At 44.2% G+C, this 27,820-nt stretch overlaps 1 protein-coding gene across 8 annotated transcripts in view; it reads left to right on the plus strand.

The window, feature by feature from the left end:
• The window catches only part of FRMPD1 (FERM and PDZ domain containing 1), a 147,055-nt gene that overhangs the window by 38,813 nt on the left and 80,422 nt on the right, over nucleotides 1–27,820 (plus strand). The window contains exons 1-2 of one of the 8 annotated variants that reach the window (XM_045043161.1): nucleotides 20,084–20,222; nucleotides 20,989–21,274. The exons of 2 other annotated variants lie outside the window; for them this stretch is intronic. The gene's annotated coding sequence lies outside the window, so the exon portion shown is untranslated. Of the gene's footprint in view, nucleotides 1–3,972; nucleotides 4,021–19,631; nucleotides 19,752–20,083; nucleotides 20,223–20,321; nucleotides 21,275–27,499; nucleotides 27,818–27,820 lie in introns of those variants that run through there. 5 more of the 8 variants (XM_023242457.2, XM_023242455.2, XM_023242458.2 and 2 more) reach the window with 5 other exon arrangements.

Raw genomic sequence — 27,820 nt, forward strand, 5'->3', positions numbered from 1 at the left:
GTCAGCTAGTGTTATGAGTCTTATGTATATTCTTAAATAACAATTTGTTTCTCTTTTTAAAAATACAAATGGTAGCTAATGGTACTCATGATTTTGTGCCTTGCTTTAAAAAAAATTAACAATATATTATGAAAATTGTTCTCAATAAGCAGTAGCCAAAGAGCTTTCTTTTTCTTTTCTTAAAGAGTTATATGGAGAAAAAAAACCAGGGCCTAACTTCAAAAAAAAAGAGTTATATGGCATTTCATTAAATGCATGTGCCATAATTTATTTCTACTTTAATGTTGGGCATTTTGGTTATTTGAAATGTTTTGCTACTGGTACACATTTAAAACTTTTTCATAGATACTGCCAAACTGCCCTTCATAGAAAATGTACAAATAGACACCCCCACCAACAAAACATGGGTTTGTTTTCCAACATCTCCAACAACACATGTATTATGAAACTTTTGGTCTTTGTCATTACATGATATCTCAATGCTGCCTTTATTTCAATATCTTTAATGAGTGAGGTTGGGCACTTCTATGGATGAACCATTTATAATTGCTTTACCATCAATTAGCTGTTCCTATCTTTTGCCAATTTTTCTACTGGGTTGTTGATCTTTTAATTACTGATTTTTATTTTTATTTAAAAACATTTTTAAAATCAATTATTTATTTTCAGAGAAAGAGAGGCAGAGAGAGAGAGAATCCCAAGTAGGCTTCATGCTGTCAGCACAGAGCCCGACCTGGAGCTCGAACCCATGAGCTGTAAGATCATGACCTGAGCTGAAGTTGGACATCCAACCAACTGAGTCACCAGGGCTCCCCATTAATTGCTGATTTTTATCTTCTATTGAATGTTTATGACCTTTCTTTCTCCAAGATTAAATTAAACTGTATTTTCTTCTAGTACTTTCATGGTTTCACCACAGAAATCTTTCATCCATTTGGATTTTATTTTTCTTATTTTTATTTTTTAAATTAAAAAAAGCTTTTATTTTTTAAGCTGGCTCCACACCTGGCATGGAACCATGTGTGGGGCTTGAACTCACAACCGTGAAATCAAGACCTGAGCCGAAATTGGGCACTTAACCAACTGAGCCACCCAGGCACCCCTGGATTTTATTTTAAAATGAAAAGTAAAATATAAGATGTAAGAAAGGGAGTCAGCTCTTTTATTTTTTAAGATCATCATATAATTTATTTAAACTTTAGAGCCATTTCAGGGTCAGGACCATGTGTGATTCATCTCCATAGCACCTCTTACTAACAATAACTAGCACTTAATGAGAACTTAGTAGGGCCAGGATGTCCATATATCTGTGTGCTGAATTATTCCAAAGCTCTTGAATTTTCTAGGACACTACTCCCTTCATAGCATAGTACTTTACCCTATGGCTCCCAGTCAATGTTATTTTATTTTATTTTATTTTATTTTATTTTATTTTATTTTATTTTATTTTTTTATTCTTATACTTTAATTGTTTTTATTTTATTTTATTTTTTAAATATAGTTTATTGTCAAATTGGTTTCCATACAACACCCAGTGCTCATCCCAACAGGTGCCCTCTTCAATGCCCATCACCCACTTTCCCCTCTCCCCCACCTCCCATCAACTCTCAGTTTGTTCTCAGTATTTAAGAGTCTCTTATGGTTTGCCTCCCTCCCTCTCTGTAACTTTTTTCCCCCCTTCCCCTCCCCTATGAATGTTATTTTAATGAATGAATAAATGTGGGTATATTTAATTTGGGCCACATCTTGATTCAGGCTAACAAAGAACAGAAATTCACAGAACCCAATCAGTCCAAGTAGACGCCTCTACACATCCAGCATGGAGTTGGGCGATTGCACTGGACTAAGCGTAGTTCTACCACTTACCTCTGACCTCCAAGCAAATACTTTAACCATTGTGTGCTTCTGTTTCCCCCATCTGTGAAATGGAATAACAAAACCTAGCTCAGAGGAGTATTGTGAGGGTCAAATGAGGTATTGTCTGCATAAAGTCTTGAAGGATATCAAGGTGGTGTGCCTTAAGAGATTATGGCTCAAATGTGGATAATGCAGATACCCTTAATGGCACACACCTAGTTATATGTCTTTCTGGTAGGACTGAAAAAAGAGGGGGAGGCTGGACAGAGGACAGAGTTATTGGGAGGTGGGGGCTGTAAATAGCTATTTCTGTTCCCCAAGTGACCATTCTTTAGGCATAGATTGAAATTCCCTGTGGAGCCACACTAATGGACACATTAGGATCAGTTGACAAAGTACCGTATGCTCTCAAATGTTCTCCCATTAAGCTTCATGGGAAGCGGCAGGGATTCATACACCATTATAGGAAATCTGCCATGACTTTAGCCTCTGGTAAACCACAGGCTCTGGAAGATTAGGCTATGCCCCCAACTATATGATGGTGCACAAAGCATCACTTATATTTTAAGACAGAAGTTCTGTAAAATTAGGTTATCCTTATCTTGTCCATACTAGAATCAGAAAAGCATCTTTTATTTTTGAAAATATGTATGTTTTAATAATGGATTATTCTGTAAACACTCTGGCTGTTTGGTTTCAAGCTAATCAGCATGTGTAACAGTCATTAGTCAGGGTCTAGATTATAAAAGTGTATCATTTCTTCAACGTCACTGTGGTTTTTCATAATCCACACCTTACATTTACAGATTTAAAGTATGGTTGACTTTCCAGAATTTGCAAAAAGTATCATCTCTTTTTACATCAATTAACTTACAGTTTTAAAAAAAAAAAGGAAAAAAGAAAAAAAGAGAAGAAAGAAAGAACCAAGCTCCACAAATTGTGAAAGAAGAAGCAGACTTTAAGTGTCAAGATCTCAGAGTTTCAAATAATAATAGCTGCTTTTTTATTAAATGTCTACAGTACACCGATTCTCTGCTGGGTGCTTTATCCTTATTATTTAATTTAATCCTCACAACACTCCCCAAAGTCAGTATTATCTGTTTATTATGATGTGAAAACTGAAAGGTTACATAGTTGTCCAAGGTCACAAAAGCTAGCAAGGGCAAGAGCTGGTATTCAAGTGACGTCTGACTCTATGGCCCAGATCCTTCCCAGAACATCCCTGATTCAAAGAAAAGACTAAGACACAATGTCTCGGTACGTAGTCCATCGTAACAAAATATGAATAAATCCTTGTTTTTAACAAAATCAAGGTCATCCACCTCTCTCCCTATCCTACACTAAGATGGGAGAGAGTGCCTCCAACATGCTCCCCTGTGCGCAGGGCCTCTCCATGTACTGGTTCCAGAACTCAGGGTTGTAACAGAGTGCTTTAACCGAAGAGGGTCTAGCACTAGCCCTCCCTCTTCCAGCTCCCTTCAGTCACGTTTGCTCTGCTTGTACCTGTCTTCTACATTGGGCTTCCATTTAATAGGATCTGAACTGAATAAAGGATTCCACTGGTCTGCCCTTCATTCACCAAAGTTAGAAATACACTAGGGGTGCCTGGCTGGCTCAGCTGGTACAGAGTGTGACTGTTGATCTTAGGGTTGTAGTTCTGAGTCCCATGTTGGATGTAGAGATTACCTAAAAATAAAATCTTTAAAAAATTCCTTCAGAGTACCTGGGTGGCTCAGTCAGTTGGGCATCCAACTTCGGCTCAGGTCATGATCTCATGGTTTGTGGGCTCAAACCCCATGTCGTCGGGTTCTATGCTGACAGTTCAGAGCCTGGAGCCTGCTCTGGATTCTGTGTTTTCCTCTTTCTTCCCCTCCCCCTCTTACACTATGTCTCTCTCACAGAAATAAATAAACATTAAAAATAATTTTTTTAAATTCCTTCAGCTTAAGATATTTACTAAGGCAAGATGCCATAGGCACTTGGCTGGCTCAGTCATGTGACTCTTGATCTCAGGGTCATGAGTTCAAACCACTTGTTGGGCATAGAGTTTACTTAAAAATAAAATTAATTGAAAAAAAAGAAAACACTGATGATGCTCAATTCTTTATTTTATAGATGACACTCAGACCTAGTGGACTTGATTGAGTAAAATAACCCAGGAAGGTAGGTAGATCCTTTTCTCTTTAAAGTTTTAATTGCTGGGTCACTACAGGGAAACTATGGAATGATAATGACAACCATCGTGGAAATATGTTCCAAGAGGCTTTCTGGCCTGTTGACCCAATAGCAGATTGCGGCTGACCCAGTTTTAAATTCTGGCTCTATCACCTACTACTGGATTATTTTGAGCAAGTTACTTAACTTTGCTTAGTCTCTTCATCTGCAAAAGGGACACCCTAATACCTGCTTGTTGGGGTTTTGTGGTAGTTAATAGCGTATTTAAAACACGCAGCATGTAATGGGTTTTCCTTTCCATCCTCAGAACCTCCCAAAGTGCTGTTCCCTGTCTGGAAACTCTCTCTCTCTCTTATTTAGGTAGCTAACTTGTACTCATTCTTTAGTTTCTTTCATTTCTTTCCCTGGGTTTGAATCTTCTTAGATTCTTACTAATCAAGTGACCTTGGGAAAGTTAGCCTTGATTTCCTCCTCTATAAAATGGGGTTTCATAGAATTATAAAAATGAGATCACATAAACTGCTTAGAACTGTGACTAACAAATATTAGGTCTCAATACATTTTAACAAGGGCAGTCTGTGGAGTCCACAAAATAATTCTGGAAGACCCTCTTTCCTTCATAAGCAAGCTATTCACATTGCCTAAAAGCTTAGGATTGTTATGCTTTACTCTTGGAGTTTAGGATTTTCACCAGGGCATGTTTTTAAAAATCCATCTGCCAATCTCTGTCTTTTAATTGGTCTATTTATACTACTTACATCTACCTTAATTATTGAAATATTAGAACTTAAATATTAGTACTATAAATCTGACATTTTATTATTTTCTGCTTGTCCTTCATTTTTCATTCCTGTCTTTCTTGCCTCCCTGTGATTACTTGAGCAATTTTTTAGAATTCCAATTTGAGTTATCTGTAATGTTTTTGGGTGTATCTCTTTGTCTAGTTTTTATTTGTTGGTCAGATATTAAATTGTGCATACATAACTTATCACAGTTTACTGATGCTGACATTTTACCACTTCAAGTGAAATGTGCATTTTTGTCCCTTTACCCTCCCTCCTTTTTAATATAATTGTCTTAAATATTATATACATTGAGATCATCCAACAATATTTATAATTTTTATTTCCAATACCAAACACAAATTTAAAAAATTAAAAAAATTTTTAATGTTTATTTATTTTTGAGAGAGAGAGTGAGTGAGCATGAGCAGAGGAGGGGCAGAGAGAAAGGGAGACACAGGATCTGAAGCAAGCTCCAGGCTCTGAGCTGTCACCACAGAGCCTGATGTGGAGCCTGAACCCATGAACCACCCAATCACCCCCCAAACACAAATTTTAAAACTCAGGAGGAAAATGGCATTTTATATTAACCAATATTTTTACTCTTTGTGTTATCCTTTCTTTATTGCTGATGTTCCAAGTTTCCTTCTTTTATCATTCCTTTGCATCTGAAGAGTTACCTCTACTCATCCTTTTAGGGGAGGTTTATTGGTCACCACAATTTCCCTTAGTTTTTCTTCCTCTTAGTCTTCCACCTTCCTGTCCGAAGGATATTTTTGCTGAATATAGAATTCTAAGTTGAAGGTGATTTTCTTTCAGCACTTGAGAAATGTTGCACCACTTCTTCCCAGCCTCCATTTCAAATCAGAATTGGGCTGTCATTGGAATCAGTGTTCCTCTGTAAGTCGTTTGTCATTTCTCTCTGATGTCAAGATTTTTTTGTTGTTGTTGGTAGTTTTCAGAAGTACAAATATGATGCCTTGGTGTTTGTTTATTTGAGTTTATCCCTTCTGGAATCTGTACAGCTTCTTCAATCTAGACTTTTGTCTTTTGCCAAATTTGGGGAATTTTCAGCAATTATTCTTCAACTGCTTTTTCAGTCCCACTTTCTCTCTCTCCCCTGTCTTTCTGGAACTCCGATAAGATGAGGGATAACTTCCTCCTCCCCCCGCCCCCAATCGTTTTTCTCTCTGTTGTTCAGAATGGGTACACACTATTAATTTGGCCTTAAATTCACTGATTTTATCCTTTGTTACCTCCACTCTACTACTGAATTTATCCAGGGAGTTCTTTTTTTAAAAAAAAAAAATTTTTTTTTTCAACATTTATTTATTTTTGGGACAGAGAGAGACAGAGCATGAACGAGGGAGGGACAGAGAGAGAGGGAGACACAGAATCGGAAACAAGCTCCAGGCTCTGAGCCATCAGCCCAGAGCCTGACGCGGGGCTCGAACTCACGGACCGCGAGATCGTGACCTGTCTGAAGTCAGACGCTTAACCAACTGCGCCACCCAGGCGCCCCCAGGGAGTTCTTTTTTAACTTCTTTTGTTGTATTTTCCAGTTATATAATATCCATATGGTTATTTTTTATAACGTCTATTTATTTGTTGATATTTCCTATGTTTTCTTTTTTCTATTGTAATCATAGCTTAATATTCATAATATTAAAATACCATATACGTTTTAATTTTGAAGTCATGTAGCAATTAATTTTCCTCTCCTGAAAAAAGGAATGACAAAAATAAGACCTAACTCATAGAATTTTCTTGAGATTAAATGACGTAATAAAAGTTCCTATTACATTATATGTTCAGTAGACATCAATTATTATTGAAGATTTCTAATCAGTTTCTAATCAGCATTTTTTTAAATTTCTGTTTTGTTTTTATTTTAATTTTATTTTTTTAATTACATCCAAATTAGTATATAGTGCAACAATGATTTCAGGCGTAGATTCCTTAATATCCCTTACCCATTTAGCCCATCCCCCCTCCCACAACCCCACCAGCAACTCTCTGTTTGTTCTCCATATTTAAGAGTCTCTTATGTTTTGTTTCCCTCCCTGTTTTTATTTTTGCTTCCCTTCTCTGTGTTCATCTGTTCTGCGTCTTAAAGTCCTCATATGAGTGAAATCATATGATATTTGTCTTCCTCTGACTAATTTCACTTAGCATAATATGCTCCAATTCCACCCATGTCGTTGCAAATGGCAAGATTTCATTCTTTTTGATTGCCGAGTTAATACTCCATTGTATATCCTCTTTATCCATTCATCCATCGATAGACATTTGGGCTCTTTCCATACTTTGGCTATTGTCGATGGTGCTGCTATAAACATTGGGGTGCATGTGCCCCTTCGAAACAGCATATCTGTATCCCTTGGATAGATACCTAGTAGTGTAATTGCTGGGTCATAGGGTAGTTCTATTTTTAATCTTTTGAGGAACCGCCATACTGTTTTCCAGAGTGGCTGCACCAATTTGCATTCCCACCAGCAGTGCAGAAGAGATCCTCTTTCTCCGCATCTTCGCCAACATCTGTTGTTGCCTGAGTTGTTAATGTTAGCCATTCTGAAAGGTGTGAGGTGGTATCTCATTGTGGCTTTGATTTGTATTTCCCTGGTGGTGAGTGATGTTGAGCATTTTTTCATGTGTCGGTTGGCCATCTGGATGTCTTCTTTGGAGAAGTGTCTATTCATGTCTTTTGCCCATTTCTTCACTGGATTATTTGGCTTTGGGGTGTTGAATTTGAGAAGTTCTTTATAGATGTTGGATACTGACCCTTTCTCTGATATGTCGTTTGCAAATATCTTCTCCCATTCTGTCAGTTGCCTTTTAGTTTTGCTGATTGTTTTCTTTGCTGTGCAGAAGCTTTTTATTTTGATGAGGTCCCAATAATTCGCTTTTGCTTTTGTTTCCCTTGCCTCCGGAGACGTGTTGAGTAAGAAGTTGCTGTGGCCAAGATCAAGGAGGTTTTTGCCTGCTTTCTCCTCAAGGATTTTGATGGCTTCCTGTCTTACATTGAAGTCTTTCATCCATTTTGAGTTTATTTTTGTGTATGGTGTAAGAATGTGGTTCAGGTTCATTCTTCTGCATGTCGCTGTCCAGTTTTCCCAGCACCACTTGCTGAAGAGACTGTCTTTCTTCCATTGGATATTCTTTCCTGCTTTGTCAAAGATTAGTTGACCATGTGTTTGTGGGTCCGTTTCTGGGTTCTCTTGATTCTGGGTTCCATTGATCTGAGTGTCTGTTTTTGTGCCATCCTATGTTTTCATTTGAGAACTCATGATTGCTTATTGAAGGATTTTTAGGAAAGCCACTTTAAAAACATTGTCAGATCATTTTAACATCTATAGTTTATCCATTTTGGCGTCTGCTGATTGTCTTTCTCTCACCCCAAGATGAGATTTTTCTTGTTCTTGGTAGGATAACTGATTTTTTAATAAAGCTTTTTTTTTTTAACGTTTATTTATTTTGATAGAAAGAGTGAGAAAGAGAGTGCATGGTAGAGAAGGAGCAGAGAGGGAGGGAGAGAGAGAATCCCAAGCAGGCTCTGCACTATCAGTCAGAGCCCAATGCGGGGCTCAAGTACTTCCCTGCTGCCACCCTGAACTATAAGATCATGACCTGAGCTGAAGTCAAGAGTCAGACACTTATAACTGATTTTTAAAATTGTATCTCAGGGGTGCTTGGGTGGCTCAGTCCATTGAGCATCCAACTTCAGGTCATGATCTCGTAGTCCTCGAGTTCAAGCCCCACATCAGACTCACTGCTGTCCACACAGAACCTGCTTTAGATCCTCCCTGCCCCTCTCTCTGCCCCTGCCCCTCTTGCTCTCTCCCAAAAATAAATAAATATTTAAAAATAAATAAATAATAAATAAATAAAATTGTATCCTGGACATTTGGGGTATTATGTTATGAGATTCTGGATCTCATTTGAATTCTGTTTTAGCAGGCCTCAACAGACACTGTACTAGTAGGGAAAGGTAACCGTGCCTCATGACCCCTGGAGTGAGGATGGAAGCCCAAGTCGCCCACTGAGACCTGCTGACACCCCCCGGTGCAGAGTGGGAGATGTGTCTTGTGACCTCAGGGCAGGGGTGGACATCCCGGTTCTCTGCTAGCTTCCACTGACCAGGGGTGGGAGAGTGGGAGTAGGAATGTTGTGTGTCATTTTTTTCTCTGGAGTTTGGCTGGAATGGGGTACATGTTGTCACAAAGGCTTCTGTCTTGTTAGGCTGCCCTTTCCCATTCCTTTGGCTGCAGAAATCAGAGTTTTCTTGCGGCTATTTTTTTTCTTTTGTTTGTGCCTATTGGCGTTTCCTACTCCTGGGCTCCTCTGGTGCCCGGTCGGGATACATAGGGCGCAAAAAGAAAACCCAAGGAGTTTGTTGCCACGTCGTTCTTTGTGTCCTGAGGTGCCTGAGCTGGTCTGCCTTCTCTCCCATCAATCAGAATTTTCTTATGTTTGTTTTACATATTATGTCTAGAGATTTCAGCTGCATTTAGCAGGAGGAATAGAGAGAAATGTGTCCCCTGTCTTGTCCAGAACAGAAAGTCCTAGGTATGTGTTTTTCGGTGACTGCTGTGTAGCATTCAGTGAAGTTTTTTGATCTGAAAATTCAAAGTTTCTCGAAGCTCATAAAATTTTCGTCTATTGCTCCTTTGGTTATCGCTTCACTCCCTTATTATTTTTGCTCCATTTGGTTATCCTACTAAGTGTGTATCTCCTAGATGCTTCATCCATGTTTTTAAACTTTTTCACTCTAATTTCCATTTCTTTGTGGTTTTGGTTTGGTACTGTAGGATTGTTCTCCTTTTGCACATTTCGGGTCACTAAATCAATTTTCAGTGGTCCTCATTCTATTTTTCACTTCCACAATTAAATTGTTTAAATTTAGGAGCACCTGGGTGGCTCAGTTGGTTGAGTGTTTGACTTTGGCTCAGGTCATGATCACGCAGTTCATGAGTTCAAGCCCTGCATCAGGTTTGCTACTGTCAGCAAAGAGCCACTTTAGATCCTCTGTCTCCCTCTCTCTACCCCTTCCCTGCTTGTGGTCTCTCAAAAATAAATAAACATTAAAAAAAAGTTTAGCTTTAGAAATTGTCTTTTTAACTTCCCAAAACCATGTGTCTTCATTCTGATTCTTTTTTCTATTTTTTTAATAAAAAAATTTTTTTTAACGTTTATTTATTTTTGAGAGAAAAAGACAGAGTGGAAGTAGGAGAGGGGCAGAGAGAGAGAGGGAGACACAGAATTGGAAGCAGGCTCCAGGCTCTGAGCTGTCAGCACAGAGTCCGACGCAGGGCTCGAACTCATGAGCTGTGAGATCGTGACCTGAGCTGAAGTCGCATGCTTAACTGACTGAGCTACCCAGGAGCCCCTGATTCTTTCTAATTTCTATGTGAATCTCCTTAAAATTCTTATTTTAAAGACTCACTTTTTCTTCTTCTAAATCTATCTCAATATGAGTCCTCTCTTCTAGTTATTTAACTTGGTCTTCTTCCTTCAAGTTATGGGGTCTCCTTAAATAATCTCTGATCTGCTTTGGCTGCTCATATTGGCACCTGGGCAACTCCGTCTATGTGGCCTCTTGGGTAGCAGCAGTTCAGCAATCATGATAACAAAGGAAGATGATGATTCTCCAGTGGCCTAGTGGTGAACAAGCCTGATTAGCGGGGCCTAGCATGCTGAGGTGAAGTGGGAGAGGCTTCTAGGATCTTCAGACACCCCCATTATGAAGAGGGAAGGATTGGGCTCTTGTGTGCCATTGTGTAGGTTGTCTACTGTACAGGGGTACCTAGTTGAAAAGATAAGAGCTAAAACCCACTTGCTGAGCTGTGTACCATGGCGTGGAGTTACATCTGCCTGAAGGAGGGGAGCAGTATTTTCTTGTTTTCACGAAGACATCTGAGGAGGTGATGCTTTTTTCCCCTAATCCATAAAGGTGTTGTATGGGCAGGCTAGTAGTGGCCCTGGGAGGGGTAGTTTGGCCCAACTGTGACATTCCCCTCCAGGGAGACAAACCTCGGCAGAATCAAGGGGCTTCCCTCGGGGCCACATGCAGGAAGTGGGCAGGGGCAGTTCCTCCTTACCTGCAAAAGAATCCCACCCTGTTGGGGCCGGCTGGGCCCCTCAGGTAGCCCCAGAATCAAAAGCCTTCACTTTAGGCTCACTAGCAAGGCAGGAACTTCCCAGGCTCCTGGGCTTTGGTCCTTCCCGCAGTTTTAAACAGTGTGGCAGAGATGGCATCCTTCACCAGTCCTGCACTGGTTCAGTCTCCCTGGGTAGGTGTGACATCTCCTTCATGTTCCAGCTCTAGGCCCTCTCAGCCTACCGTCTCCATTCACTGTGTGCCTCACAGCATGACTTACCTCCATAGGGAGCCAGCTGAGAGGGAAGTCAGTTTTAGGATGCAGGTCCTCACCTTTAGAGAATCCCCCTGGCAGGTCACCCCAGGGTGATTTATGAAATTTCTCCATATTATGATTCTGTTGCAATCATCTTTCTCCCCACAAGAAGAGAGCTCCGTTGCCTAGATAAGCTTGAATTTGAGTCCCCGTTGCCAGATGTGACCTCATACAAATCATTGGACTTCTCTGAGCTTGCCTCAGGTTTTTCTTCTGTACAATGGAGATAATCACGTTTGGGTTGCATTCCTCAAGGAGCTATTGAGAGAATAAAAGATGATTGCTCTGTCCGTTTTTTTTTTACAAATGGCAAAGTGCTATGGAAAGTAAAGGGGATGAAGAAAGTAATGATAGAGGGAAGAATGATAGAGGGAAGCCCCCCTGGGCTGTGGGGACCAGAGCAGTGGTGTGGAGTTGCAGTCACCTGGCACAGTCAGAGCAGAATCGAGCCCGGGGTGACTGGTACAGATGTAGTGGCAAGACCAGAGTAGGGCCATGCCAGACCCTGGCCACAGCCTCAAGGGCATGCCATTGGAACCTATCTCCCAAAAGCTGAACCAGCAGAGAAATAGAGAATTTTTTAAGAAGTTAAAAAGAAAAAAGATGATGAAGACACTCCTATATTTTCAAAGCCATCCCTCAGAACGCTGAAAGATTTATCATCTCAGGAATGAGATTAAAACCTTGTCTGACAGGAGACATAAAGAATTCAAATGTTTTCAAGAAATTGTGATAATCATTCTCAGCTCTATCCCATCCTTCCCCTCTCTTTTCCAACCCGGTCATAAGTCTATTGCATTAGCCATAGATCAGAATATCAGTTTCATCAAGAAGCAGAGAATGTGATTGGGGATAGGAAAAGAAGTGTAAGCAGACAAAGCAAATATGAGAGCTAAGGAAGCAATCCAGAAAGGAGCCGTGCTTTCCACATCCCCATCACCCACCCCTCCTAAAAAAAGTACAAATGGACCATCTTTAGGAGCATGACTGTGATCAGTCATGGAGAGCACGGCGAGATGGGGCTCTCTTCACTAAGGCACGGAAAACGGACCCTCTCTTCTAACTCCCTGTACATTGTATTTTACAGTGAACTGGAAACTCATTTTTAAGAAGTGAGCAGTGAATGACTGCTTCTGTGTCCTAGAATCTTGAGAGTAAGAACACGCTGTTTTTATGTCATTGTTTCACTCCGTGGAGCAACAATTTACTTGTCCTCAAGAGGTAATATAATCCTCATGATAAGCACCCAGTTTCTTTTGCAGACAACAGCCAGACCTCTCTTTCTGACTAGGTAACACTTTAGCTTCCTTAATCTCAAAGAATCATTTGGTTTGGAGCTCAGGAGACCTTGGTCTATAACGTGTCATTCTCTCCTTTTACAGAGGAGGAAATGGTAGCGCAGAGAGGTGATGTGACTGTCTCCTAGCCACACAGCAGGGTAGGGACAGAACTGCGTTCTAGAACACTAGGGCACTGCTTTTCTTTAAAAAAAAAAATTTTTTTTTTTAACGTTTACTTATTTTTGAGACAGAGAGAGACAGAGCATGAACAGCGGAGGATCAGAGAGAGGGGGAGACACAGAATCTGAAACAGGCTCCAGGCTCTGAGCGGTCAGCACAGAGCCCGACGCGGGGCTTGAACTCATGGACTGTGAGATCATGACCTGAGCCGAAGTCGGACACTTAACCGACTGAGCCACCCAGGCGCCCCAGGGCACTGCTTTTCTACAAGCAACTTGCCATAAGTGCTGGCATGGATCTCATAAAGGGCTATTCCTAAGTCTTCCTGCAGTACATCAACAGTCCATGAGTCTCAGCTCACCCTAGTCTCAAAGAAACTGTCTTGGTTATAGTTCATTATGAAGTCGCTCTTGAATACTAAAGACACATATTTAGTTTTTGTGCCATAACACTCTCTTAACCAAACCATTCCATTCCCCATCTGGTCTGGGTTTAAGTTTAAATCACTACACTTCAACAGGCATAAGTCCGTAGTAGATACTCAACAATGTTGGTTGAATGACCACTTGAAGGCCCATTAAGGAATCATGTCATTTAAAATTTTTTTAAATTTCTTTTAATTAATTAATTAATTAATTTACATCCAGGTTAGGTAGCATATGGTGCAACAATGATTTCAGGAGTAGATTCCTTAATATCCCTTACCCATTTAGCCCATCCTCCCTTCCACAACCCCTCCAGTAACCGTCTGTTTGTTCTCTATATTTAAGAGTTGCTTATGTTTTGTCTCCCTCCCTGTTTTTATATTTTTTTTGCTTCCCTTCCCTGTGTTCATCTGTTCTGTGTCTTAAAGTCCTCATATGAGTGAAATCATATGATATTTGTCTTCCTCTGACTGACTAATTTCACTTAGCATAATACCCTCCAGTTCCACCCATGTCGTTGCAAATGGCAAGATTTCATTCTTTTTGATTGCCGAGTTAATACTCCATTGTATATCCTCTTTATCCATTCATCCATCGATAGACATTTGGGCTCTTTCCATACTTTGGCTATTGTCAATAGTGCTGCTATAAACATTGGGGTCCATGTGCTCCTTCGAAACAGCATGTCTGTATCCCTTGGATAGATACCTAGTAGTGTAATTGCTGGGTCATAGGGTAGTTCTATTTTTAATCTTTTGAGGAACCGCCATACTGTTTTCCAGAGTGGCTGCACCAATTTGCATTCCCACCAGCAGTGCAGAAGAGATCCTCTTTCTCCGCATCTTCGCCAACATCTGTTGTTGCCTGAGTTGTTAATGTTAGCCATTCTGAAAGGTGTGAGGTGGTATCTCATTGTGGCTTTGATTTGTATTTCCCTGGTGGTGAGTGATGTTGAGCATTTTTTCATGTGTCAGTTGGCCATCTGGATGTCTTCTTTGGAGAAGTGTCTATTCATGTCTTTTGCCCATTTCTTCACTGGATTATTTGGTTTTGGGGTGTTGAATTTGAGAAGTTCTTTATAGATGTTGGATACTGACCCTTTCTCTGATATGTCGTTTGCAAATATCTTCTCCCATTCTGTCAGTTGCCTTTTAGTTTTGCTGATTGTTTTCTTTGCTGTGCAGAAGCTTTTTATTTTGATGAGGTCCCAATAGTTCATTTTTGCTTTTGTTTCCCTTGCCTCCGGAGACGTGTTGAGTAAGAAGTTGCTGTGGCCAAGATCAAGGAGGTTTTTGCCTGCTTTCTCCTCAAGGATTTTGATGGCTTCCTGTCTTACATTGAAGTCTTTCATCCATTTTGAGTTTATTTTTGTGTATGGTGTAAGAATGTGGTTCAGGTTCATTCTTCTGCATGTCGCTGTCCAGTTTTCCCAGCACCACTGTCTTGATAATTACAGCTTTGTAATACAACTTGAAGACTGGGATTGTGGTGACTCCAGATTCGGTTTTCTTTTTCAAGATCACTTTGGCTGTTTGGGGTCTTTTCTGGTTCCATACGAATTTTAGGATTGTTTGTTCTAGCTCTGTGAAGAATGCTGGTGTTATTTTGATAGGTATTGCAGGAACCATGTCATTTTAGATCTGAAAGAAACCTTGAAGGTCATTCTGTCTCACTTCTCCTTTCTTCTGTAGCCTGAAGATTGAGGGGATTTGGGCAATGGGCAGAACAGTACTAGAATCCTTTTTGTTTTTGTTTTTTCCCGCCTCCCAGACCATTATTCATTTCTTCACCTGCACTGCTTCTCAGTAATTTGATATGACGGCATTAAAATTGCCAATGTATTGTACCAATGTACTGGTATACCAAATAAAAGTTTCTAACGTCTACTTTAAAAACACTACTCCATACAAAGTGACAGCAGCAGGTTTCAAACAATTTTTTTTAGCCTTGTGGAATTCAATCATTCTGAGGAGGAGCAAAAACTGTCTTCAATCACCACAGACAGTAAAGCTAAAATTTGAAGCAGTAAACTATTCTATTTTGGGAACAATAGATATGAAGTCAGGAAGAGTTAGGCATTCGAAGAAGGAAATTATATAGAAAAGCTAACTATTAAGTCAGCTCTCAGAAGTATTTGGATGCAAAGGAGATTAATACGGATAAAGGGAAGGTATGGGCACTTAGCCAGTAACAAATGACACGCTCATGCTGTGGAGAAAGCAAAACTTTTAGCTGAAATGGTACTTATGGGAAATAAATTCAAACCTCAGATGTTTTAGTCAGGAAGTCTCATTAGGATGCAACACAGCTTCTCATTATGGGTTATTACATAGTGTCACTAAAAAAGGAGAGACATCTGAGAAGGACAAGGCGTGATCAAATAGCCATATGAGAGATTTCAGTCGTGCTGTATCTTGCTCTATATTAATATCAGATCATTTGATGGTATTCTCTCACCAATAATGACTTGACAGTGACAGAAACAGAGATTAAAAGTGATCTAGATTGAAATGACAGCTGTTAGGGTAAAGTTCCTTTGAGAATCTTATGTATGTTTTATTCATTGATTTATTTATTCATTCAACAAATATCTATAGAGTTCTAGGAAGACAAAAATAAATAAGGTAATTGTCTTTCTCAAGGAGGCTTCAAGAAGACGCACATGTGAATAAATCATTGTAATGTGGGGCACTTGGCGTTTTATTTGAAGAATCGCCCAAGTGCAGCACAGGCACACAGGAAGTACTGGGAAGACCTCATAGAGAAGATACTTTTGACCCGGGTTTAAAGGAGGAAGAGTCTGTCTGGCAAGTTGCAGTAAACGTAGGAAACAAACGGGAAACCAGGAAACGTCCCAGAGTGAGCCAATAGCTTATGCAAAGCACTTAGCTGTGGCGGATTTAGAATCCCAGGTGAGGCCCAGCACCGCTACTGTAGGGCTTCGGGTCTTAGGTGAATGACTGCACTTCCTAGGGCCTCAGTTTCCTTCTGGGAAAAAGGAGCATGGCAGCCCTCACTGCATACACTGTTTATAAGCGTGACTAAGTGCCGGCCAGCAGGGAGTGAGCACTGTTTTACCCCTGGTCACTCTTGGTTGTTCTTCTTCCGCTACGTTTGCAGAGGGAGAAACCTGGAACTGAGAGGGTGTGGAGCTTTCCCTTGCTTATACCGGTTAACAAGTGGCTGGGATGGGATTTGAAGAGAGGCGGTTTGGCTTGAGACGGTATTGTTTAGCGCTATGCTTCACGTCTTTCCTTACATGAAATGTGTGTAAAGCACTTAACACGGTAAGTGGCACACCGTAGTAAGTTAATAAATTGTAGCTATTTTTACTATTGTAAAATATGATGTGCCCTAGGAACAAGAGGTATTTGGTGTGAGGTATAGGGTGATGTCTAAATGGGGCTGTAGCCGGAACAGGTCAGATTACTGAGGGCTGCATGCCATGCTAAGCAGTTAGGGGCTTGCCATAGGTCAAGAAGAAACAGTCGAGGTATCTTGAGCAGGAGAGGGACTTGTCTGATTCCTGGTTTAAAAAGATCCCTGACAGGGGGACCTGGGTGGTTCAGTCAGTTAATTGTCCAACTACGACTCAGGTCATGATCTCGCAGTTCTTGAGTTCAAGCCCCGTGCAGAGCCTGCTTGGGATTCTCTCTGTCTCTCTCTCTCTCTCTCTCTCTCTCTCTCTCTCTCTGTCCACTTGTGCGCATGCTCTCTCTCTCTCTCTCAAGATCAATAAATAAACTTTTAAAAAAGCGATCTCTGGAAGCATGTGGAAGATGAATTGCAAATAGGCAAGATTAGAGGCATTTACTACAGCTTCGCCAAGAAATGGTGAGGCTCCAACTGAGTAAGGCACAGGGAGCGGGCAAGATGAAGAGGAGGAGACGTGTGGAAGGGATGCTATGGAGACAGAGTTGACTGGACTTAGCGACCAGCAGGGTATGAGGGCCATGAAGAGGGAAGAGTCTAGAATATCCCCTGGGTTTTGGTGTAAGTGCCACTGCCAGTTGAGGAACGGAAGCAATATAAAAGGGGTAATTTAGAGGAAAGGTGAGAGTTTGGTTTTGGCTCCTTTGAGACTGGGGCACCTGAGGAGGATTCAGGAGATGTTCCGCTGGCAGTTATGCCTCTGGGTTTGGAGCACAGAATAAGGTCTGGACTGAACCACGCATCGGACAGAATTGCTCAGTTAGAGAGAAGAGACAAAAGAGACCAAGAGGGGACATGAGGAACCTTGGCATTTAAACAGCCATTGGACAAGGAAAGCTGAGGGAGAAAAGCAATCGGAATGGGAACCAAGGCAGAACGGGGACCCAGGTGCCATGGGTGAAAAGTGTTTACACATTAAGTACATACAGCTCCTGAAGAGGAAGATACTTCTGGCATGGGCAGCTAGGAAATAGAGAGGGACAGGACAAAATTCCATGGGCAAAATCTGTCCTTGCTGGACAAGGGGGTTGAGTTTTTATTTTCCTTTCTTGACAAGTGCCCTCTTCAGTCTTTAATCTGCATTAGGGAGAGTAATTTGGTTATTGATCTTTATCTACAACACATCAGTAAAAAAATTAAACTGTCTTTAGAGATAGATTTGCATGGAGTTGTTAAGAAATAATGTGGACAGGTGCAACACTTAGGTTTTTAGAAGCTTACTTTATTTCCACCATGGCTTTAGAATTTTCCATTTTCTGTCCACTTCCCCTAATGATGCTTATCCCGAGGCAGAATTCGGTACACTGTCCCTAGAGTGGAGACAGATCGGGGAAGCAGACCCCAAGGAGTGAAGGGCTAACTCAGCCCATGGATCTGGGTGACAGAGGGGCTGGAGGACTGAGAGAAAAGAGATCTTTGGGTGTAGGTAGCTAGGAGGCCTTTCCAAGAGGGAGCCTCTGAGGAGAGAGGTTTTGAATAGAAGCCTGGATTTGGAAGTAAAAGATATACAGGAGGCAGGTGCTGGACTGCCTTTCTTCATTTAGGCCAGGTAGGCTGTAGTGCTATTTTTGTTTTTGTCTTTTTTTTTTTTTTTTAGTTTTGAAAAAACTTTGAAGTGTATTTTGAGAGCAGGGGAGGGGCAGAGAGAGAGGGGGACAGAGGATCTGAAGTGGTCTCCGTACTGACAGCTGACAGCTGAGAGCCGTCGGGGCTCAAACTCACAAGCTGCGAGATCATGACCTGAGCTGAAGTCAGATGCTCAACTGACTGAGCCACTCCGGCATCCCCATTTTTGGTTTTAATTTGATGAAGGACACACTTAATTCACTTACATTTGTGCTCCATTCCATCACCAGATTGATCTATATACCAATCTGATGGTGCCCCTTCCCCACTCAAAACTACTTCTCATGCTTCAGCTCTCTGCCCCTTCCCTTCCCTCAAGGGGCTCCCTCTCATCTTTGGGTCTTTGTTCCTGTGGCCTCTGCCTAGAAAGCTCTCTCCACACTCCACCCTGTCACCGGCCACCTCTTCGCCTTTCTGGGTTTCTGTGTAGAGGGCATCCTCTCCAGGAGGCCTTCTTCCCTTGCTCAGCCAATGCAGGTGCCCCGCTTGGCACCCTGGGATCACACTATTACTCTAAGAGCTGCACTGTATTAACAGCCCATTAGTGCATTCCTGAGGGCAGGGATAGTGCTTTATTCGAAGCTGTATCTCCAGGGTCTAACACGGGGTAGGGACCTAGTAGGTGCTAGGTAGATTCATCAGCAGGGAAAAGAGTTCTTGGACAGAGGCATGCATTTGGGTGGGATGGACAGATAGGTGTAGGGCCAGAACCAGAGCAGTGGGTAAGATGGCCCAGGGAGTCGGAAGAGGGCTGAGTGCAGAGTCCTAGGCATAGCGGCATTTCAGGGCTTTGGGGTGTGAGGAGCCCTCAAAGGAGACCAAGCAGGAGTAGTTAGAGAGCCTCGGGAAAGCTAAGGGACCCCAACGCTCGGGCGCTGAAGGAATTTAGAGGCAGAGAAGGAAGGCCGTAGTGCCAAAGTGGGTCCACTTCTTCCATCTTCCCGCAGCCCGGGAGCCTGTTGAGAGGAGGGCGAAGTTGGGGCCATCTGCATTCCCCAGAGTCCCACGTAGCTGGAGTTCTTCGAAAAGCCTTGGAGTGTGACAGCCAGGGGGAGGGTGGAGTGAGCAGGCGGTCGTTCCTTGGGACTCTTCTAGGTTCCAGTCTGGCCCCGCCGCCGGCGGACCGGGTGACCTTGGGGGAGCCCCTTTCCTCTCCCGGCCTCAGTCTCCCCGTGGGTACTCGGCGGACGTTGCGTGCCTCGGTGGGGAGCCGGGGAAGGCCGGCGGAGGCAGGCCCGGGTGGGAGCGGGACCGCCCACTGCGGCGGGCCGGGACCTCCCGGGCCCGCGGAGGCGGCGCGCGGGGCTCCTCCCCCGGGGCGGGGGTCGCGGCGCCGGCAGCTGGCGGCCCCGCAGCTGCAGCCTCAGCACCTGCCGTGGCCAGACGGCGCGGGCGCGGCCGGGCCCTGCGCCCCCCCTCCGGCTGCAGCCGCGGCGCGGGAGGCGGAGCCCGAGCCGAGCCCGAGCCGAGCCGCTGCCCGAGCCTTGCCCGCGTCCGTGCCCGCCGCCGGGCGGGGCCGCCCCTCGCCGAAAGCGTCAGCTCTTCGGGTCCGCGTCCGCGCGGGCGGCGCCTCCTCTGCAGGTAAGGGCGAGGTCCCGGCGCCGCAAAGTTTTGGGAGGGGGGGGACTGACGGTCCCTACGCCCCGGGCCTGCGCCTCCGGTAGCTGCAGGCTGCCTGCCCCCTCGGCTTCCTCCGCGCCGCCCTCCGCCGTGCGCTCTGCTTGCACCACCGCCCCCGGCTGACCTGCGCCCGGCTCCAGTCCTCGTGTCCCATCCCGGTGGGGGGCGCGTCCGCGGGTTCGCTCAGGGCGTGCAACGGTTAAATCTGCCCCAGCATCAATGTGTTGCTTAAGTTTTTGAGACGTGCATGGGGTAGTGCAAAGAGCGGCAAACCGGGTGGCGGGAGACCTGGATTCAGGTGCGGCCACCGCTAGCGCCAACTTTCTGAGTGACCTCAGACCAGCCAGTCCTGCCCCGTTTCGACGGCCACACCTGGACCAGGAGGGGTTCGCCAGGATGATCATCTGAAGCGCACGTCTGTCTTGCCGTTTTGTGAGTCGGGGGTACCCCTAAGTGTCTCAGCTCCAGGGCTCCTTGTGGGGTGGAACCCACAGAAGTCAGTCTGGGTGAGGGGGTGTCACATCGCTAGCCAGCAGAAGTTTGGGCTGAGCTTTGTGAGGGGTGTTAAGTCAGTGTCTGGGAAGAGGACGCTGCTGGAGCTTAGAGTCCGGGCCCTGGCTTTTGGTGGCCCCTCTGCCATCCACTGACTGTGTGACCTTGGGCAAGTCCCCTAGTAGTTTTGCCACCGACAAGTGGGGAGGGAGGAATATGCACTAGATGATCCTTGCTGTCCTGCTGTAAACTTTGGAGAGGTGGAATCTTCCAGGTCTATTTAGGGTTAGTTTGGGTAGAGGAAATATTGGGTAGAGAGGAAACATACACCCAGCACTTGCAAATGGGAGTTTAGAAAATAAAGGGATTTGCACGGTGCTTTGGGAGTCCCGAAATAGACATGGCAAGGATTGGTGAATGCTGGCCTTCCCTCCGTCAGTGCTTTGGACCATCATAAAATATTCAACAGCATAATGATTTGTTTTCAGAGTGGCTTATAGATCAGGAAGCGTTTCTGTTTGTGAGTCGGTTATTTTTGTTAAAACCTCAAAATAGTTGTTCCAGGGGTAAAAATGCACTGTTCTAGGGGTCCGACATAGAGGCCAGCATCTACTTGTTTCTAAAGTGATGGGTGAGATGTTTTCCAATCAAGATGATATAGAAAGTCACTCTAAATCAGGCATTCCTTGCTGGGTGTTCAACACAGGCATACTTGGAGAGGCCTACGGTTTGGCAAGTACATGTTTTCCAGGACAAGTGCATCCTGGTGCAGCCACAGCAGAACAACTGTGAGGTAGTTAACTGATGTCCTAGAGGTGAGCTTTGTTCTTTTGCCCCATCTTCTGTCCCCCTTGTGCTGCAGTTAGCATCTCCCCAGGGTGTGGGTGAAATCCATTACTACCAAAGGATTCTTGTGGAAGTGATTTTATTATTTTATTTCCTTCCTAGACTTCCCGGTTTTAAGTTTCAAGCTTTATGAAATCAGAGGACTGGTAAGAGTGTGCTTTGTGACTGGGGCAGGGAAACAGCAGAGTTGTGGTACGTAGGTTTGCCTTTTCCCAGCCATGCTGTGTAGCTGAAGCTAATTTGTCCAGAGCCTTTGACCGCTCAGATGCATTAGAATCGCACCAGTCTTTTCCCTCTTCCTTCTTCAGTGGGTTGGCAAGCACTTTCTTACCACTCGTTCAGGAAGAAACAGGAAAATACCAGTAGGCCCTCCCCTCAAGGAGCTCAGGGTCTAGTGAGGAAGAAAGAGGAACATACCACAGGCCATTCTGGGAGTTCTTTCTTATTTTTTTTTTAATGTTTACTTATTTTGAGAGAGAGAGCACGTGCACACATAGGGGCAGAGAGGGAGAATCCCAAGCAGGATCCACACCATCAGGGTAGAGCTGGATGTGATCCCATGAACCATGAGACCAGGACCTGAGCCGGAATCAAGAGTCAGATGCTCAACCTGCTGAGCCACCCAGGCGCTCCACATTTTGGGAGTTCTTACTGGGGACCTCACGAACACTGAGGAGGGGATTCTCACTGGAGACAATGAGGTAGACCATACCACGGGAGGTGGGAGGGGGAAGAGGATTTCAACAGGTGGTGACAAGTGGAAAGGCCATTTTAGGTCAAGGAACTGGTATGAGTCAGGAGAGCCTGGGGCCCAGATGGAAGACAGCAGGTCTGGTGGAAGCAGGGAGAAGGCAGAAAACTTCAGAGGATAGTGGGAAGAGGCTCAAGAGAGTCGGAACCTGGGCTTGAATCCACACTTGTTGGGGGGATATTGGGCCTCTGAACTTCACTTTTCTCATCTGTAAAAGGGGAATAAGAGTAATTCCAATGCACAGGGTTAAATGAAATCATGTATAAAGTGCCTAACAGTGTTTGCATAACAATAGGTATTTGATAATGGTTTCTTTTACTAAAGTGTTCATTGGCAAGCTCCATAAGTGTTGGTAGACACCACTGAAGTGTATAAATAGTGCCTTTTGTTTTAGCGTGTGTATTGACTTGGAACCTCACCATCAGACTGGAGTTCCTGTAACAATATGATTTGTATTCAGGGGACCTCCTGATTCAAGGGCAGGGGCTTTTTGTTATTTGGGGGGTGCTCAGATCAGATACCGACATCAACAGCAGACAATGTCCTATAAATACTGTTAGGTGGTGGGAGGCCACAGATAGGTTAATCAGAACATGCAATCCCTGCCTCCCACAAGCTTATCACTATGTGCTCAAGGCCCCAGGAGCGGGGGGGGGGGGGGGGGGGGGGAGGCAGGTTGACAGTCAGGCACGTTTATAAATACATCAGCATTGTCCATATATGCTGGGAACCAGGCACCGGCTCCCATCTGCCTTAGTGTGGGTTGCTAGGGGTCTGTAGGAGCCAAGGAAGGAGACTAGGACAGGAGGGTGAAGAACGACATTGCGATACTCTGTGAACCTATGTATACCACTTAGCAGCCATTATACTGCCCTTCATTTGTTCATGCAACAGTTATTTGTGGAATACCTTCTCTGTGCCAGAGAACTATTCTAGGTGCCCCAGGAATACACTGGAACAAAAGGGAAGACCCTTGTGTTCCTGGAGTTTATTTCCTAGTAGGAGACACATAATAATCAAGTAAATACATAAATAATTACAGGTTGGCTAAGGGCTGGGAAGGAAATGAACAGGGTAATGTGAGAGAAGGTGATGGGGGTGACGGAGGAAGGCCTGTCTGAGTCACTAGGAACTAAAGGAGAGAAGGAGTCAGTTGGGACTAGAGCTGAGGGGGGCGGGGGTGCCATCTGGCTCAGGACGAGGCAACCTGGCTTTGGTATGAGATTGTAGACGCCCGGCCACAACACCTGGATTTGAATACTGGCCCCCCTGCCAAGTAAATATATTCCATAGTCATGTTATTTAATCTTATGGACTTCAGTTTCTTCATCTGTAAACTGGGCATAATAATCCTACTTGAAAGAGTTGTTTGGGGATTCAATGAGTTGATATATGTAATGTACTTGAAATAGTGCCAGGTATGCAGCAAACACTGGATGAAAGTTAAGAGGGTGGGGTGGCGGTGAGGGGAATGGGAAATGCAAAGCCCCAGAGGCCTGAAAAGCTTGGTGTGTTCTCAGACTAGATAGGCCGTGTGCGTGGATATTACCCCCTCGGTGCTTGGGAGACTCCAGAGAGGTTGCCTTCAATACAAACTATGTATTAACAGTCTTTGGGGCACCTGGGTGGTTCGGTTGGTTGGGCACCTGACTCTTGATCTTGGCTGAGGTCATGATCTCACAGTTTGTGAATTCAAGCCCTGCTATCAGACTCTGTGTTGACAATGCAGAGCCTACTTGGGCTTCTCTCTCTCCCTCTCTCTAAAACTTTTAAAAAATTAAAAAAACAAAACAAAACTATGTTTTAGGAGTTCTGAAAAGAGGAATACCTAGCCACAGCACTTTCCTGCAAAACCAGGCCCAGAGTGGCAGCGTGGCCACTGCTTTGGGAACACCCTGCTGTAGAGCCACTTCTTCAGGATCTCTCTGCCTCCCTCTTTTCATCTCTCTTTCCTTTTCTTACCCTCCCTCTCCTGTCCCTTCCTCCTTTCTTCTGTGTCCCTCCTCCCTCACCTCTTCTCCCTTTCCCCCATCTCCTCTTACTGCGAGCCCTGAAGAGTAGTGCCCCTGGCGTGCTCACTGATGTGCCAAGGAGAAGCATGAGTGGTGTCGCCAAAGCCAGCCTTGCCCCCCACCGTCCCCGCTGTGAGATGCCCCCTGGCCAGTGTCCTCCCCCCCCACTCCCACGCTGGAAATTGCATAGCAGGGGCACGCAGTCACCTGTGACCTCACTCTCTCCCTTGATCCCTCTTGACTGAAATCCAGTCACTCACCAAGCCCTGTCATTTTTACTTGCAAAATCTCTCTCAAACGTGTCTCCACCTTTCTATTCTCTCTCTGAATGTTGGACTTCTGTTTTGTCTAAAGTATGGCCCAGGGACCTCCTGTGGGTCCCTCGTATACGGATAATGAAGTCCACAGTCCTCAGCCTGGCAGACACGATGGGTTGTCTCCATCCTTTTTTTTTTTTAAAGTTTATTATTTTGAGAGAAGAGAGAAATAGAGTGCAAGTGGGGGAGGGTAGAGAAAGGAAGAGAGAGCGCGTCCCAAGCAGCCTCCACACTGTCAACACACAGCCCGATGAGGGGCTTGAGCTAACGAACCAGGAGATCATGTCCTGAGCCGAAGTTGGACGCTTAACTGCCTGAGCCATCCAGGCGTCCCTCCATCTTTTTTTTTTTTTTTTTTTAATTCTCTAATTTGAGAGAGAAAGAGTGTGTGTGAATGGGGGAGAGGGACAGAGGGAGAGAGAGAAAGACAGAATCTCAAGCAGGCTCTATGGTCAGCACTGGGGGTGCCTCCCTCCTGCCCTGACATGGTGCTTGATCTCACCACCCCCGGGATCATGACCTGAGCCGAAAACAAGACTCAGCTGCTAAACCGCTAAACCATTCAACTAACTGAGCCACCCAGGTGCCCCAGGCTGTCTCCATCTATTCTCTTAGTGCCCCTCCTCCCTCACCAGGTCCTCCACACTTAATCTCACCCCCAGGTCTCCAGGCCCTTGCCTCTCCACCTGGCCCCTCCCTAGCAGGTACCTCAGCCCAGGTGGTCGTGCCCACGCCTGAGGGCCCAGTTCAGCTGTCTTCCGGATCCCCTCCTCCCAGCGCTCTTATCTGCCCCTGATCTCTCACTGCATTTAGTATCTCTCGTGGGGAAGCCGTTACCTTCAACCGTGGAAGATTTTATGTGCAGTCATTTGTGCACGTGGCCATGGCCGTGAGAAGTCCCTGAAAGGACAGGCACAATGTCCCTCTTACCTCCACTCCACAGCCCTTCTCACAGAGCTTAGCCCTTGTGCAAGCTTCATATGTGTTTGCTGTACTGGACTGACAAAAGCCTGTGATTTTCCCGAGATCTGAAATGGTTTGAGTCATGCCAGAAATGCGATGCTGATGCTCAGGGCTTGTGGTCCCCAGATGAACCCTCTTGAGGCATTCTGCTGCCTTAAAATGTGGATCCTTCATTTGATGAAGAGTTGATGTAACCTCAAACAGGAGTCTGAATTTTGAATTTAGCTTTCCAATATGGCCTATTTTTAATAAATATATGATGTAAAAAATGAACCTTCAAGCTAGATAAATTGAGCACTATTTATATTATGAAAGGATTCTCCACCATACCGAAAGATCTGGTACGGAAAGCTTTCAAATACCAAACATGCCTGTGTATTTAACACCATTCAGTATATAAAATTTTGATTTATGCATAGCTGTTGTAGCTATATTTCCACTGTAGTCTTAAGACATGCACCAAACTTAATATGCATTCACAGAAGCAGAATAATGCTGTCTTAAATTTGTTTTGGTAAGTACAGATTACATTATGCAGCTCTGCAAATATGAGGGTTTTAAAAGTAATGAACTATCTGCCTGAAGGACAATGGGAAGCCCTATTTGGTGCTTGGCCAGTCGACATGAGGGAGGTAGTCATTAATTTCACTGAAGTGACACAGTATTTTCAGGGACCCACCTGACGTTTGGAGACCCTTTTTTGCCAGTGGTTAGAAACGGTTTGGGCTTCCAGTCATTTCACAAGCTGGCTGATGAATGATGTGTGTGCTTAACACTGGTTCTTTTAGAAAAAGAGAAAAAAAAAAAAACCCCACTAATTACAGGCTAGAAAAGAGATGGTGGCAAATCTAAAAATATGAAAGTCTATTCTTTTGACCTCTCTTGAGGAATGATCTGAAAAGCTCAGCCATTTCAGTAGAAGGGTAACATGGCAAATTTTCAAAATGCTGAACGGAAAGAGCTTCAGAGGAATTCACCCGGATGCAACAGTGCTTAGTTCTCTGAGATTTTGACTTAAGAGAAGACAGATGTGCAGGCAGATGAGAAATGCCGTGCTTCCTGTTCTGTGCGTATCCAGAATGTGGGGTGTAGGCTAGCACTTGTTACAACCAGTGATAACAATACCACCCCCCCCCCCATAAAAAACCTCTCCAAGGTTAAGTTTTGAGCATCAACATAGGTATACTTCCGAGTTACTGCTTTGTTGTTTTCTTTGTTCCAAATGTAGAATTCGGAAGAATGCAAAAGGAAAAGCAATGATTAAAATAAACAGTCTCTGTTCTCTCTGGTTTTCCCTGGAGAAGGACATCAAGCCCAAAGTTCCCCTGGTACTGGAGCATATGCTGTTGGTTCCTGGTGAGGTTAAAGGGTGATGTCCGCATATTGGGAGAAATATGCTCTCCCTCTTTCTTCCTTCCTGGGAGTTGGAGATATTAGCATAGAGGAGCAGGAGGAACGATTTTTTTTCTGAGCTCATTTCTGGTTAGTTGCAGTACTTCGTTGTTTGTTTGTTTGTTTTTGTTTTAAACAAAAGCTGTGTAAATAAGTTCCTCAGTGACAGCACTCCCTGCCTGTATGCTGAAAATCCAGACTCATGCAAAATATTTTACAGGATACTTATCTAATAGTCATAGACTTCAAACAGGGTTGCCAACTCCGGAGATGATCCAGTAGAGCTTTTTCTGGTGCAGGAATTCCCCTAGTGCACCCAGCCTCTCTCTGCTTGGACCTGCCAATCCTCGAGGCATTTCTATTCCATTGTCAGTTGGCTCTGATTATTAGAAAGTTCCTCATTATGCTGCACTGACTGTCCCTGCAGGCTGTGGCTGCCCCATTGGCCTTGATTCTGCCCTTTGAAGCCCCACGCAGAAATCTGTTTCTTCTTCCCCACGATGGCCATTTCTGCCATTTGGACAATCAAAGACAGGGATCAGGTCCGTGAATCTTCACTGCTTCAGTTAGAATGTCCCAGTTTATCCAATCCCCTGAAAAAGACACAATTGAATTGGACACAATAGCCATGCAGGTGAGGTCTGACCAGCCCGGAGGGGAGCAAGAGCAGGGCAGCCTCACTCCAGAGTCTGTCTTTGCATTTAGCACAACCTGAGGCCCAGTTAGGTTCCTGTGGAACTGCACTCATGCTGGTGTCAGAGAGGCCTGGTGAGCTGTAGAGGAGAGTGTCTGGGACCAGTGGCTGATGTGGAGCGGCTCCGGTTGAGGCAGTGCCCTCTCTGGGACTCAGAGCCCTCGTCAGTCTGATAACGTCTACGGCACTGTATCAGTGTCCTATGGCTGCTGTAACAAATCACTGCAACCTTGGCTTAAAACAGCAGAAATGTATTCTGTCATGGTCCTGGAACCCAGATGTCTGAAATCAAGGTGTCGACAGGGCTGTGCTCCCTCGGAAGGCTCTAAGGAAGAATTTTTTCTTTGCGTCTTCCAGCTTCTGGTGGCTGCTGGCATTCCTTGACTTGTGGCTTCATCACTACTGGCTCTTCCTCCTGTCTAGGTTGAATCTCCCTCTGCCTCACTCTGATTAGGACACTTGTCATTGCATTTAGGGCCCACCTGGATAATCCAGGATCAGCTCCTTGCCTGAAGACCCTTCACTTAATTGCATCTGCAAAGATCCTTTTTCAAATGAAGGTA

Source organism: Felis catus, chromosome D4, assembly GCF_018350175.1.
Source record: "Felis catus isolate Fca126 chromosome D4, F.catus_Fca126_mat1.0, whole genome shotgun sequence".
NCBI classification, from domain to species: domain Eukaryota; kingdom Metazoa; phylum Chordata; class Mammalia; order Carnivora; family Felidae; genus Felis; species Felis catus.